Genomic DNA, 15,941 nt, shown 5'->3' on the forward strand with positions numbered 1-15,941 from the left:
TTTAATAAGTATATTGGGCATTTACATTTATTCCTTGGTCAGTTGCTAATTATCATCCATTTCCCATTTTTATATTTAGTTGTCTCGTTTTTCTCTAAATATATATGTGTGTATATATATATACACATATATGTATATGTGTGTGTATATATATATATATATATATATATATAATATATACACAATTACCATGAATTATGGTACAAACTCCTCCAGTCTAGTTATCTTTAACTTTATACACACACACACACACAAATTACCTATTATACATATATACATATTTTTTGCCTCTGAGTATCTGGAAATTATATAAGTGACACATGTACAGGAGTGCAGGTTGTTTACAAGGGCAAAAACAAACAGCACTGAATGACATTAAATGAAAATTAAAAACTAAATCCTCCTCATCCTATTCTACCCCCACCTACTGGAGTTAGCATTCTTTACATAACTCTGTTTTTATTATTCAGTGGTTACTAAGATAATTCTAAATAATTAAGTCTATATTCATTTCTTGAATACTACCATTGCATGGTTTCCAGTGATGAATTTCCTTAGATATAATGCTTTCAATTTCACATATGTAACTCAATCTGGCTTAAAACATGTATATTATTATTTTATTTCATATAACTTCATGATTTCATAGTTTCACAGGCCTCAGGATTATTTTAGAAGCTCATTTATATTATCAGAACTCAGGTTTTTCTAATCTATTTAGCTAACCATTGAATTTATTTCATTTTTAGACATACCAAATTGATTACTCAGGTTGTAGGCATCAAATATCTCACATAAAATTCAGAGGAAGAAGAAAGGACATCTTGTCATATCATCTTTTTTAGGAGTGAAATTATTCTCACAAAACCCTGAACCGTTTTCCTTTTACTACTCATTGGTCAGAATTAAGTGACATGCTCATTCTTAAACTAATTACTTTGAAGAATAATTGGTTTACACTTTGACTAATCCACACTTTCCTGGATGTGGCAGCGTAGTTAGCTTCTTCTGAGATACATGGCTTCAAGGACAATGTGAATACCTAAACAGTACTGACATTTGATTAGGAAGCAAAACAATGGCAATGGGCAGTGTTGATAATCAACATTATTACAGATTCCAATATAGCAGCATACTTATGCTTTCTCTCCTCCCTCTGATACCTTTAATTTTTAAAACATTTTACTCTGAAGTAAATTTAGGAAAATAAAAGATTGCAGAAATTGTACAAGGAGTTCGCATACACTCTCTACCCAGTTCCTCTAACATTAACACCTTCCATAACCATAGTACAATTATCAAAACTAAAAAGGTAACATCAGTAGGACACTGTTATCTAAACTATGCTATCTTTAATTTAGTTAATTATATTTTGTAGTTTGTCTATTTGTTTTTTCTGAACTTTTAAGTAGGATACATTTACCTTTCTTTACTGTTTCATGAACATCAATCCGTGTCTCTTGGTTCCTTACTATGTAAGAATAAAAATGTAATGCCCTTATTCTAGCACCTGTTTTTCCATTTCATCAGTCTCCGTCACTACTACCTTCTATACTATTGCTTTTACATTGACATGGTTTTTAGTATGATGTACTCCAGTTGTTGTAATTAAGTCTTTTGTTTTTTTGTTTTGTTTTGTTGGTGGTAGAGAGATACTAATTGGGCAACTTAAATTTTAAAATTTGTAACAACTCCAACTGTAGTTTTGAATTTCTTGGCCAATATTTATTTAAGTTATAAGTTATTTTTTGAAGAAAAAAATACATTTTCTTTGTACCAGTTAGAAAAGTTCACTTGATTAAACTTTCTAAATTCATGACAAAGAGAGTTGTTAAACAGGACCACTTGAACCAGATGTCTGTATACTTTGCTTAGTTGTTTTTTTGACACAATAATCTTCCTATTACCTCTATTTGCTAAATCTGCTGGTACTCTCTCTTATATCTCATATCTTAGAATCAGTTTTCCTCAATATTCAGTTCAGTTTTCTCTTGTCTCCTCTTATAAATTTCTCCTTAGGTCATTTTATCCAATCTCAAGGATTCATAAATCATCTAGTTGCTGACTCCAAAATTATCTCCATCTAGACGTATCCTCTGAGCCCCATCTTATACACATTCATTTCATCACTTTACATTTATCTTAACCCTTCCATATCCCAAACTAAACTCTTGATTGATTAAATAAAAATGGCAGTGTCCCCTTTTATCACATAGTCATCTCTATCCCAAAATTCTTTCCTTCTGAATTACCCCACACATCCAATTAAGCACAAATCAACAAATTTTGCCAATTTTATCTCCAAGATGTATACTAACATATTCCATTTTTGTCCATCTTCCTAGGTATATGCCTAATTCAAGCCAGAACTATCTCCTCTTCTGCCCACACCCATCCCATCATAAGGTAGTGACATCCCTGTAGCCATCCTACATGAACACTCGCTTCCCCTCAATTCTTTCTCTACTCCATAATCATAGTGTTGTGCTTAAATAATAAATCAGATCCTGACTGTTGGAAGGCAATAACCCATGGGTTGCTTGCATTTTTACATGTCCTGTGGGCAGAGATACTGATATCCCTTTGGTCTGGACTACCTTTTCAAGGATGTTTGTATAGAAAAGATAAAGTGTCCCTTACTAGAGAAAAGAGCAGGCATGTTTACTATTCAATATAGTAAAAATCATGTCTTTTCCTGGAGAAAAGGGCAGGTTTTCTTATTATCCATTACAAAAGATTAATATTCAGTAAGTGCAGGGTCCCTCTCCTGCAACACAATCCATTGTCTGTTCCAGCACCCATCTGAGCCCATCTGCACTGCTGTGATGGGAACTGGAGGCAAGGGAAACTAGCACAAATATGTTGATCCTCACACTGCTTGTTGTGCCATGAATAGTAATGTCTTTTGTCTCTAACGGGAGTCTCATGTCCTCTACCAGTAATCTACTTGACTCTGACAGGCTAACTTGTAAGCTTGCAAGGGTGGGTAAAATCTCCAACTATTCACATATCTTGATACTGTCCCTCTCTTGCATCATTGTTAAACCACAGTACCATTAAGAAAATTTGGTCTCTTTTTCATGACCTGAGATGTCCTGCACGGTCTACCAATCTCTCTCATTTGATAAAGTGCAACTTCTAAATGTTAGCCGATATAACCTTCTTTAATTTTTTGCTTTAGGGATGCCTCCTTCCCTCCTTATCTTAACATGACCTTCTTCTTAACCTTTGAGAATCTGCCTAGTCATTTGAGGAAGTCTGTATTAATTTACCTAGCACTCCTTCATCCTCATTCCCCCACCACTGTTCACCATCAGCAGCCTGGTTCTTTCCTTTTAGTTATTACCACTATATATTATTTTATTTGACTGGTTATTTGTTTTTGTCTGCTTTTCCCCACTAAGTTATATCCTTAGATCTTAGTACAGAAGTAGAATACTATACGTTTTCACTTTGTATGCCAAATGTGATTGTGACAAATAAGATTTCTATGTCAAATTTATCTTAAATTAAAAAAAAAAGAAAACCTTGATGGTCTCAAATATATCTTACACTATGCTTCTAGAATAAAAAGGAGAAATGCATGCTATAAATGACATATTTTTTGTCATGTAGGAAAAATATAAACTTCCAGTAATACAGTTAATAACTTTCTATTATCAATCAGAAAAGAAATGTAGTGGCCTAAAATCTACAACAGTAATCAATATTTTATCTTACCTCTATATTAACATAGTAGCTATTCTAATGTTAAACACAAAGTGATCAATATATATTTTTAAGTTTTTATTTCATTGTGGAAAGAATAATTGACATGATTTCTACCCTCTGACTAAATCTTTAAATGTAGAATGCATTATTGTTTTTTTTTTAAGATTTTATTTATTTATTTGACAGAGAGACAGTGAGAGAGGGGACACAGCAGGGGGAGTGGGGAACAGAGAAGCAGTCTTCCCACAGAGCAGGGAGCCCGATGTGGAACTCGATCCCAGGACCCTGGGATCAGGACCTGAGCCGAAGGCAGATGCTTAATGACTAAGCCACCCAAGAAGGCATTATTGTTAACAATAGTTGCAGTGATGTACAGTATTCCATATCTTAGCTATTATGGATAGTGCTTCAATGAATGTGGGTGTGCTAATACCTCTTCAAGAGCCTGATTTCATTTTTTTGGTAAATTCCCAGAAGTGGGATTGTTGTATCATGTAATAGTATTACATTTAACTTTTTGAGGAACTGACATACTATTTTCCATAGCATCTATACCATTTTGCATTTTTGCCAGCTACATCAAATTAAAATGCTTCTGCACAGCAAAGGTAACAATCAGCAGGGTGAAAAAGGGATCTACAGAATAGGAGAAAATATTTGTAAACCATATATCTGATAAGGGGTTAATTTCTAAAATATGTAAGAAACTCTTACAACTCAATAGCAAAATCCCTAATAACCTGATTTTAAAATAGGCTATGCACTTGAGTAGACAATTCTCCAAAGAAGACATACAAATGACCAATAGGTATATAAAAAAAATACTCAATGTTACTAATCAACAGAGAAATTAAAGTTAAAACCACAATGAAATATTTGTTTTAGGGGTGCCTGGCTGGCTCAGTTGGTAGAGCACATGACTCATAATCTTAAGAATGTCAGTTCAAGCCCCACAATGGGCATGGAGCCTACTTAAAAAAAAAAAAAAATTGTTTTAATTGATTGAGGGTACATGTACATAAGCACTTCCCTGGAAATAAAGTGGGGAATGGACTAGCATTTTTAAAAAATACTGAATATATTTGTAATATATATATTTATCTTTATATATACATAGAATATATAAAGAAAATGATGACCTTAATGCCATTGGCTTTATTTGATTATACTTGTTTGTCTATAATATTTTATTTCAAAATAATTTAATACTTGATTTGGTGATTTTTCTAAGTTGGAACTGAAAACTCTTTTTGGAAAAAGATTTAATTTATTTAGAGAGAGAGGCGTGAACGAGTGCAATCATGACCTGAGCCAAAATCAAGAGTTGGCCGCTTAACTGACTGAGCCATCCAGGCTCCTGGGGAACTGAAAACTCTTAAATGACCTAAGTTAAAAGCTTTGTTTAGAGCAATAGTGGAAACTCCTGAGATACTCACAAATACAGCATATTGTTCAGTTGATGGGGGGAGGTACATGTATCATTCTGTTATAAAGGGAGGCTCCTAAGGATGGTCATGTAAGACTGACAGTGTGAAATGCATCCACAGAGCAGGCATCTCAGACTATCTTAGTGATAATATCTCCCAAGCTGCCAGTAAAAAGATACTTCTAAAATGATGAGGAACAGAAGTCACTGGCAACTGCAGAAAGGGTAACTTGACTCCTTTTGTTGGGAGAAATTCTGTTTTTGGTTAAATTGATCTATTCAAAGAATTATGTGAGTTATGTGAACAGCAATATTGCTGGAGGAGTGACAACTACTTTAAAATCTCTGTGATTTCTGTCATACCTTAAACCCAGCACTTACCTCAGTTTCCTCTAGGGTCCTTTCGCCCACAGGATGAAAAGTCTGCACTAAGAGGTTTGGGTTGAGGACTTCTCTGAGGCTGTGCTGTGAGAAGCACTGGCCCTGGAATATATATCAGAAAAAAATATCTTAATGTTATTTTGTTGTTTGTTGTTATTGTTCTTTTAACTTAAAGGGAACCAAATATCATGAATAGTTTTCCGGGCTTTATTGGGTTCTGATTTCAGTTTTTTTGAGATTTCAGTGAGATTTCTGAGAAATTTCAATGGCAGAATGTAACATGGGAAAGATGTCACTAAACATGAGAAAGACATATGATTACTGAAATGATATCTTAAATCTGAGTTCAGTCAAAAGTAGGAATGAATATGGGGCGCCTGGGTGGTTCAGTCAGTTAAGCATCTGCCTTCAGTTCAGGTCATGATCCCAGGTTCCTGGCATCAAGCCCTGCATTGGGCTCCCTGCTCAGCAGAGAGCCTGCTTCTCCCTCTCCCTCTGCCTGCCGCTCTGCCTACTTGTGCTCTCTCTCTATCTCTCTGTCAAATAAAAAATAAAATCTCTAAAAAAAAATTAGAAAGTAATAAAATCAAAGTATATTTCTTTCTTTTCATTTCCATTAACATTTTCTTCAAGGAATCCTGAGATTTATTTGTTTCAGTTTCTCTCACCATAGGAAGGAATGCCATTGTATACTGTGTGTGTGTGTGTGTGTGTGTGTACATGCACACGTATGTATCTGCCTGTGTAAGAGAGGCCAAAGAATAGAGTGTTGATAGAACATGAGTTGACTCAGTCATTCTTTATGATATATGCTTACAAAAATTACAACTGTCAAACATATTGAATAATTAGAAGTGAAGGAAAGGAGAAGCCCTGGGGCAAACTCTCAAAAATCCAATTAAATACACCTTCCTAAAGTTTTTCCTAGGGATAATTCTAATTGTAAATTTTCAAAACATGTATGTATGTGCATGTGCATATATATGATGAGGGAACAGAAGGCTGGCTGAAGACAAAGCATAAGCCAACACCCTGCAACCTCCCCACAACCCCCACTCCTGGGTGGGACATGTATGACATTCTTCCAGGAAGTTCCCAACTATCTTAATGTTAATGCCTTACTAGAGGGGTAAATAACCTTAACTTGACAATGGCAAGGCCTCCAGTATCCTGTGAGTCTTCTTTAATATATAAAAATCCTTTTGAAACCTCCCTTTTCCTTACCTTCCCCAACCCCATAGTATATAATCAGCCACCCCTCACAACCCCAGTGCAGCAGCTCTTTCTGCCCATGGGTCCTGTCTCCATGCTTTAATAAACCACCATTTTGCACCAAAGACGTCTAAAGAATTCTTTCTTAGTTGTCGGCTCCAGACTCCACCCCATTGAACCTCACCTATATCCCAAAACCCCATCATTTGGTGCCCAATGTGGGGCTTTGAGTCTTTACATCTGAACTCTGAGCTTCGGTGCAAAATTGGTGAGTACTTCTCTACTCTTCCTTACTCTCATTTCTGGGGCTCTTCAAGGAGTATGGTCTTTTTGGAACACCCCCTGGATTGCTCAGACTGCAATCCTCTAGCCCGTGGCTACTCTACAGGGAGGAGAAAGTCTGCCTTTTGGCTGGAAGTTAGTACCTGGCCAGGATGGTAATAAAATCCAGAAACTTGATGCCCTCTCTTTATTCCTGTCCTTATACAAAGTTGTCTGTCTTGGGCACAGGACAGCCACCTAAGTCACCAGGATGGCTGCCAATCTTAAGACTCCTGTTTGAAACTTCCTCCTGATTGATGTGATCCCCTTCACATCTCTGGTCTAGCCACTTCTGGCTGAGGGACCTCCACCTGGAGCCGGCCGAAACCAATACCCGATTGAGTTAAAACCCAACCGGGGACTGTTTCCTAGGGAAGTTGGCTGTAAAGACTACATGTGTTGGAATGTCACTTAGACCATAATGGATTTCAATCTTTACTGTTCTCTGTCAGTGTTCCTCTACTAACTAAATTGGGTAATTTCCTTGTAAAACTTTTCTAGCATTTTCCATGGGTTAAAAATGGCAGGGCAATAACACAACTTTCAGGGTATAGGATGGCACTGTATCTTAGTCCATTCACCAGGCACCCATCTGTAGCCCAGGATGCGATGGGGAAGGGGAGGGATGCCAGCATCCCTCTTATGGGACTTTTACTGCAGGAATGCCTTCACGGAAAGGCAGGATGGTGATCAATAGTGATTTTTGTTCGAGGGATGCATCCAGTCGCTTTTAACACACGGAACCTCTGACATATACTGCATGGGATGCCACCCAGGAGTCAGGGGAGCTTTTGGTAATGGACCTTCTTTACTTTCCTGGGACCATGGCCTTAGTGGGTTTCTTTGGTTTCCAATAACTCTCCCTTGGGGTGCCTTTTAACCCACTAGAAACAATTAGGATTACAAAACTTAGGAAAGGACTAAGCTCCTGTAACACTGTATGGCTTCAGTGGGATCTATCAGTTAGATCTCCTCTGCAGGAAACAGGGCAAATGGACCTACGATAACTTCATTGGTCATATCTAGGCCTTCATTGTTCTACCCCAGGACCCCAACCTAAGGGCCTTTTGCAGAATGTGATTGCCCACTAGTAAACCTGCTCGTAACATATTGGATGATAATTATCTAAATAGGCCTCCTCCGACCAAACCCAGGTTGCTGGAGGAAACACAGGCCATTCCTAGCAAAGGGGATTCTGACTCTCTCTTTCTCTCCGTTCCTCCTAATAGATGTGGGGGCTTCTCCCTCACTCATGTCCTGGGTTAATGGCTGTAAATGGAGCCAACTGTGGTTAGTCTCCCTCAGGACAGGGACTTTAAGGAATATTCCCAAGCAGCTGCTGAAACTCCCTTTGTTTCAGGGAAATTCCCTGTCTTCTCTGGCCCGACATGGACTGCCTAAAATTGTTGGTGGGAAAACATGGCATCTGCTCCTCAGATGAGGAGCTGATGAGCTCTAAAACTGGGAACTCTTTCTCTGCCTTCTGGCAGCACTTCCCTTCTGCTTCCTCCTGGTTCTGCACCACCTTGGGTGCAGCCTACATAACTAGTTTCTGTACCATCCTTGGTGCCTCAGGCACCATGGCTCCTTCTACCCTCACCATCAAGGAGCAAGAAGAGCACCCCCTGGATTTAACACTGCCCACTCCAGGCTTCCCCACCAGTGTCTCAGGTAAAAATTGACAATGGGGAGGATCCAGGCAAAACATAATTCAGTATTTAAACTAAGTTAAGTTTGTTGGTTTAATTAAGATAGACATGTCTTTAAAGTTATCAGCACTAAACGTGAAACTTATTCTATCAAGGTTTACTGAAGGTCAAACAAACTCGTGTTATTTCTGTTGCAAGTTGTTAGCAAAAAGATGACTAAAATGATAACCATCATTGTTTCATCAAAGTTTTCATAGAAATTAAGATAGTTTTTTTGTTTTGTTTTGTTTCATTTTAAAGATTTTATTTATTTGACAGACACAGCCGGGGAGGGAACACAAGCAGGGGGAGTGGAAGAGGGAGAAGCAGGCTTCCCGTGGAGCAGGGAGCCTGATGGGGGGCTTGATCCCAAGACCCTGGGACCATGACCTGAGCTAAAGGCAGACACTTAACGACTGAGCCACCCAGGCGCCCCGTTAAGATGGTTTTCAAAGTCTTTGGTAACCTGCAACTTTAAAGTTTGCTTGGATAATAAATGGGATTAATTCACTGGACATCTAGGTCTTTTCCAAAGAGGATAAAATGCTAAATCAGATTACTGGACATAAGATTGTGCTTTTTCACTTCTTATTGCAAAGAAACTAAAGATATTTAAATCTGTTGGTAAACATGCTTTGTGTTTAACTGATTGACAAATTTGCCTTTTAAAGAATTTTGGGGGGTTCCTGGGTGGCTCAGTCGTTAAGGGTCTGCCTTCAGCTCAGGTCATGATCCCGGGGTCCTGGGATCGAGCTCCACATCAGGCTCACTGCCCAGCGGAAAACTGCTTCTCCCTCTCCCACTCCCCTTGCTTGTGTTCCCTCTCTCACTGTGTCTCTCTCTCTGTCAGATAAATGAAAAATCTTAAAAAAAAAAAAAAAAAAGATTTCTGGTATAACAGTTCACAATTGGTTACTATTTAGTCTTCACTGGAGACTAAGGTTTCTAAGAGTGCAAAATTCTGCTAAATGTAATTAAGAATGATGGGAAATCTTTGGAAAGTATATTTAGGTATGGTCAGGATGGACTAAGATTGAAATGAATGGATTTTAAAGGTACACTGGTATAAGACTGAAATTCTCTTCTGTTCAAAAGACAAGGTTTCTTGAATTGTTCATCTGCTCTGGATAAGAAAATGTAAACAAAGGGTTTTTTCTCTTGTCTGTCCAGAAAACCAGTTTTCTATGTTTTGTCATCAGGTCTGCGATCACTTGGTTAAAACTTCTCAATATTAATGGAGCTAAGTTTTGCTAACAACTACAGAAACCTACATATTTGCCTTTCAAATCTCTTATTGTCGCCTTGGTTAAATAAAAATAATTATTTTGTAATGATCTGTAATCCTATTCAGGCATGTGCTATAACTTTCTAAGGTTTTAATAAACTTCCCAAGATTTAAATTGTAAATGAAGTCTCTTTAACTCATTAGGCCTTTTATTTGATATGCTAAATCACTCTGGAAGTGCTGTTAAACAAATGATAAACCTTAGGTTACATCTGGGTAAATGCTATAACTATTCTAGAAGTTATATGCAATTCCTAAAGTTTTAATGTTTTAATATTAGGTCATCATTACTCGATATTCTGGCTATTGAAGTGTTATGTCTCACAGAAATGACCTGATTTCCTTGCCAGCTGTATTGTAAACTCGCATCTCATCAGATCTTTAACCATGTCTGTTCTGAGTTGTATAATTGTTCTTATTTTCTTGCAAAATGAGTTTCATCTTCAAGGAGATTCACAAAAAGGACTCTTAGGACACATACAGGTATTCAATATCTTTAAAATCCTAAAACTAAAATGGGTAAGAATTTCCAGAACTAACTAAAGCTGCACTCAAACTAAGTAAGAAATAGTAACATGGGACTAAATGAACTAAAAAGATGATGATAGTTTTATGACTTTTGCTTGAAACATTGCTGGTTCTCTAATGTTTACTCTTCCAGACTAAGAAGACTTTCTTAAGATATCAATGACTTACAGAAATGTGATAAAATACTCATTTGTAAACAAACTGAAGCATTTAACTTTTCTCTCTACCTGAACTCTAAAAATAAAACGGTCTCAGTAAGTATTCTTTAGTCCATGGCAATCATAGTCATTTGCATAAGTTCAATAAGAATCTGTTCTCCTTGTAACAGGACACCGTTGGAAACATTGGTCATTTTACCAAGGCTTTGACTGGAATGTCATATTTGAGAGAGACATTCATAGACTCAGATATGACCAAACAGCTTTAAGGAACGAAAGTTGACTTTATCAAACCTGGAGCCCTAAAGTCCCTTGGAGCTGTTGGCCTGATACCCTGCTTACAGAGTTCCCAGCAGCCTCACCAGGTGAGTAGAGAATGTCACTTCTTGGCAGGTGCAGGAACCTCAGGATACTTTGGGGATCTCTGTGAAGAGGAATTTGCCCAAATCTAAAGGTATTGCAGGCACGTCTGATGGCAAGTACTTGTCTTGGCTTCTGGCTGGGAGAGGCCACTAAAAGTTCAACCTAGAGATTCCTTATAAAAGTTCCAGCAAAGCAGATTCTTTTTTTTTTTTTTTGAGATTTTATTTATTTATCTGACAGAGAGAGACACAGCGAGAGAGGGAACACAAGCAGGGAGAGTGGAAGAGGGAGAGCAGGCTTCCCGCGGAGCAGAGAGCCCGATGTGGGGCTCGATCCCAGGACCCCAGGACCCCAGGACCCCAGGACCCCAGGACCATGACCTGAGCCGAAGGCAGACGCTTAACAACTGAGCCACCCAGGCGCCCCCCAGCAAAGCAGATTCTAAAAAGATCTATATGATCAATCACTATTCTTGCTGAACTTATGTAAATGATTAGGCCAAATTTGTTAAAACTTGACTTGTTTTTCAAATCAGTCCTGATTTGGCTATCTCTGGAAATGAGGGTTATTTTAGAGAGAAAAAATATGTTTCAATAACCCACCTTTGCAGATGTTAAATCCTAGTTTTGATTATCCTTAAATGTTTGCTTAAGTTAGACAACTTGAGGTAAACTTCAGAGAAATTGCCACAATAGCTCATATAGACAATCTTCGTGCTTTTTATTCTGAGGGATAATAACAGTACCCCATGGGCATATGATTATTTGAACAACTGGAAAATGGGATCGACTCCCCACCAACTGTATAACTCCACTAGTACCTTGACCAACTCTATGTGGCTGGGATGATGAAATCATTCCCTAAAAGCCAGAGCATATCCCACTCCATTGGGGTTAACTATAGACTTGTGGAGATAATGGATGACCCCACTTTCTTTATGATTAGATTGGATGATGCATCTGGGGATGCCTTTATCTCTTGACAAGTCTTCTCCCACTTGCCAGTGATTCCTTGTAATTAGGATATTAATGATTTACCTCAAACAAAAAGGGCTTCTTAATGGTTTTGTCTCTCATGGTCACATTTATCCTAGAAGCCACCTCTGTGGATGTACAATTGCAAACAAAGGCTTTAGCTAAGCATACAACAGTGCTCCTGGTAAAAGGAGCCTCTAAGCTCACTTTGGGACAGTCCCTGACTGGAATGACTTCCACATCAGGTTCAGAATGTCTTAGAGAGCAAAGACCATCAATAGATAATGGGAGGCCGACTTAACTAAACACCAGGCAATGCTTATAGTTATGCGTGAAATAACACTTAAAACCTGTCAAACTTTAAACCCAGCTACCCTTATGCCTGGACCTGACCATTGTACTTCTATAGAGCATAACTGTTCAGAGGTTATTGAGTTGACCAGATTTAAGATGCCCCTAATTAAAGTTGCAAATGACAACTGGTTTACTGATGACAATAGTTTCATGGAAAAAGGAATAAGCAAAGCTGGGTATGCTATAGTCAGTCTAACTCAGACTGTTGAGGCAAGAGCTCTGTCAGGAAACATGTCTGCCCCCAAAGCAGAATTAATAGCGCCCACCTGTGCTTTGCTATTGGCAAAAGTCTTAAAGATATTTATACTGACTTCAAATATGTCTTTCTAGTCTTACTTGCCGTTGGAGTAATTTAAAGAAAAGGGGATTATAATTAAGCCATAACTCTCCAATCAAATACGAGCCTGAAATTAAGTGCATGTTCAAAAAAAATAGCCCTCTAAAATCGAGTAGCCCTTGAAATCCTGACTGAAGTTCAAGGAGGCCCAGTATTAGATGGCTGGCTCCTGGCTGGAACCCAATGGCTATGCAGCTCTAACGTGTGGCCATGGCTTCCCCCAGGCTGGATAGGTGACTATACTCTGGGTTTTGCCTGGATGCATGGATGCATTATTAAAATGTTTACCAACCCAGCTAACCCTTGAAATTTAAAACCAAGGTGGACCTGTTCTGTGTCTCATTGGTATAACCATCCTTGTTACCTCTTTGAGACTGGAGAATGTTGTTTGACACATGGAAACATCTTAAGTACATGGTCAAAGCCCTAAATGATACCCAAAACAGAATTCCTCTACTAAATACTGAAATGACTCAAATGCATAAAGCAGTTCTAGAAAATAGAATAGCATTAGATGTTTTAATGGCTGCACAGGTGGAACTTGTGCTACTATAAAGACAGAATGCTATTTATACAATCCAGATTACCACAAAAGACTTCTGGGTTTCTACCTGACATGAATACTCAAATTGGTGCTCTAAATGATCTCTTTCCTTTAGTGATTGCATTAAACTCCTGGACTGGAAGAAAATTATCAAAGGTCAACTATCAAAAATCTTTTATTCAGACTTCTCTTTCTCATTATAATGTTAATCTATTTTGTTGACATTTCTGGTGTCTCCCTGCCTAGCGTCAAGACTCCTTCACTGCCATAACTTCCAGCTAACAGATGATCCTTTCTACTCAAGGAGTTTCACATATGTTGACCGCATTGGATTCAGCTGCCTCCCCGTTTTGTAAAGCCCCTATACATTCCCCAACTGACCAATACTGACCCATAGGTAGGGACATCTCTAGGCCCCTGTTCAGCAGGAAGACATTACAGAAGATGAGACCTTCCACCTTCAACAACCTTAAATATTTAAGGGTCAAAATTGTTCAGGGGGGAATGATGAGGGAACAGAAGGCTGGCTGAAAACAAAGCATAAGCCTACACCCTGCAACCTCCCCTCAACCCCACTCCTGGGTGGGACATGTGTGACATTCTTCCAGGAAGTTCCCAACTATCTTAATGGCAATGCTTTACTAGAGGGGTAAACAACCTTGACAATGGCAAGGTCTCCACTGTCCTGTGAATCTTCTTTAACATACAAAAATCCTTTTGAAACCTCCCTTTTCCTTACCTTCCCCAACCCCATAGTATATAATCAGCCACTCTCACAACCTGGGTGCAACAGCTCTTTCTGCCCATGGGTCCTGTCTCTGTGCTTTAATAAACCACCATTTTGCACCAAAGACACCTCAAGAATTCTTTCTTAGTTGTCAGCTCCGACTTGACCCCATTGAACCTCACCTATATCCCAAAACCCCATCATATATTTGTGTGTGTGCATGTATGTATATATGTGTGTATGTATATATATGTTTGTATGTATATATGTGTGTGTACCTGTATGTGTCTTTGCATCCATCTTCCATGTTTGGAATTCCTTCAAAAGGGAACTGCATTTCAATGGCCCTGTTTTTTCAAAGATGTTAGAAATTAAGCTATTGAAGACACTTTGGTTAATCATTTGGTAGATCATTTTAGTAGATCTATGTTACTGCTAAATTTATTCATATATAAGTTTTGCTGTATTTGCTCATTTAATTTACACTAATCAGTTGCAACCTTCTTGAGAACTTAAAGGTCTACTAAATTTGGTTCTTTTTATGACTTTTCTCAAAGAAGCCAAAAATAATTACTGGGAATTGACTAAATATTTTATCATTTGTCAAATTTTGTTTGCTTTTTAAAATCAATTTATGGATAATTTTCCAATGTTTTCAAGATAAGGCTCTGTCATACTCATGTTTTAAATATACTGTTATGATGGACACTTAGAAGGCAACTGCCTTTCATAAATTTTTAACAAACACCAAAAATGTTTAGCTTATACTATTTCCAATCTTAATCTTACATTAAACCAAAAATATCTATATTAATTGGCTATAAACATATCTAAAACTACATTTAAAAAAAAATCTTAATTGCCCCCTTAAAGAGAAATACAGAGTTAATTCTTTTATGTGTTTTATGATACATCTGATTTGGGGGGAGGGCATACAATGTCAGAAGTATAGGCAATTAATTGCTTAATCTATTAGGAGGCTTAAATGATATACTTAATTTATTAACCTCCATTCTCATTTATACTGGACTGAAACACATCACATAAGACAATATCCCATAGGTCTCTAAGAAAATGTGGCACAGATAATTAAGTTTGAGGGGTTAGAGGTAAAAATTTACATATATGAAGTACTTGAGAATAATTCTGTATGACACCCAAACAGGGCTGCCAAATAAAATAGAAGGTACCCATTACATTTAAGTTTCATATGAAGAGAAAATAATTTTCAGGATGTGTGTCCTAAACATTGCATAAGACATAACTATACTTAAAAATATACATGTTGTTTATCTAAATTTAAATGTAACTGGGATTCTTGTATTTTATTTGCTAAATCCTGCATCCCCAGGCCTAGGGCACCAAGGGCCCAACATGGGTCATCAATTGCTTCAGTGGGGGAGAAGGAAACATGCTTAATAATGAGGGGTGTAGAGGTTATAGCAAACAACGTCTCAAATTTGTCTTGCATAAGTCTAGGGGAGAGGGATACACAACTGGAGATTTTATAAATCTCAATGTCACTGGTTGACAGAATATTAGTTAGGTGCATTTCTAATTAGGAATTTCACATAAAGGACTATATAAAATAAGTGCTAGGAAATTTATTGTCCTACTTAGTTGTCTATAAGTACTTGTATCCATCTAGCTAACATAAGTATAGAAAGATTTCCTTGATGTTAAACTATAGTTTTTAGGGACTGAGTTATTTGAACACTATCTAGAAATGTCACAGTTTGGTTGGTTTTCATTTGGATATTTTTACAATTTGTTAGAAAGTGAAATATGCTTTAAGACATGATATCTTTTTTGTTTATTATTTTCTTGTCATTTCAGTTAATGTCTTGGAAAACAGTACTATTTGGTTCTGTTGAGTATCATTTACTCAGTCTAGTCTGATTATAAACCTTAATCTCTTTCATGGTTGGACTG

This window comes from Callorhinus ursinus, unplaced genomic scaffold (assembly GCF_003265705.2).
Source record: "Callorhinus ursinus isolate GAN/ISIS: 27379988/994484 unplaced genomic scaffold, GSC_fseal_2.0 scaffold1, whole genome shotgun sequence".
In the NCBI taxonomy this organism is placed as follows: domain Eukaryota; kingdom Metazoa; phylum Chordata; class Mammalia; order Carnivora; family Otariidae; genus Callorhinus; species Callorhinus ursinus.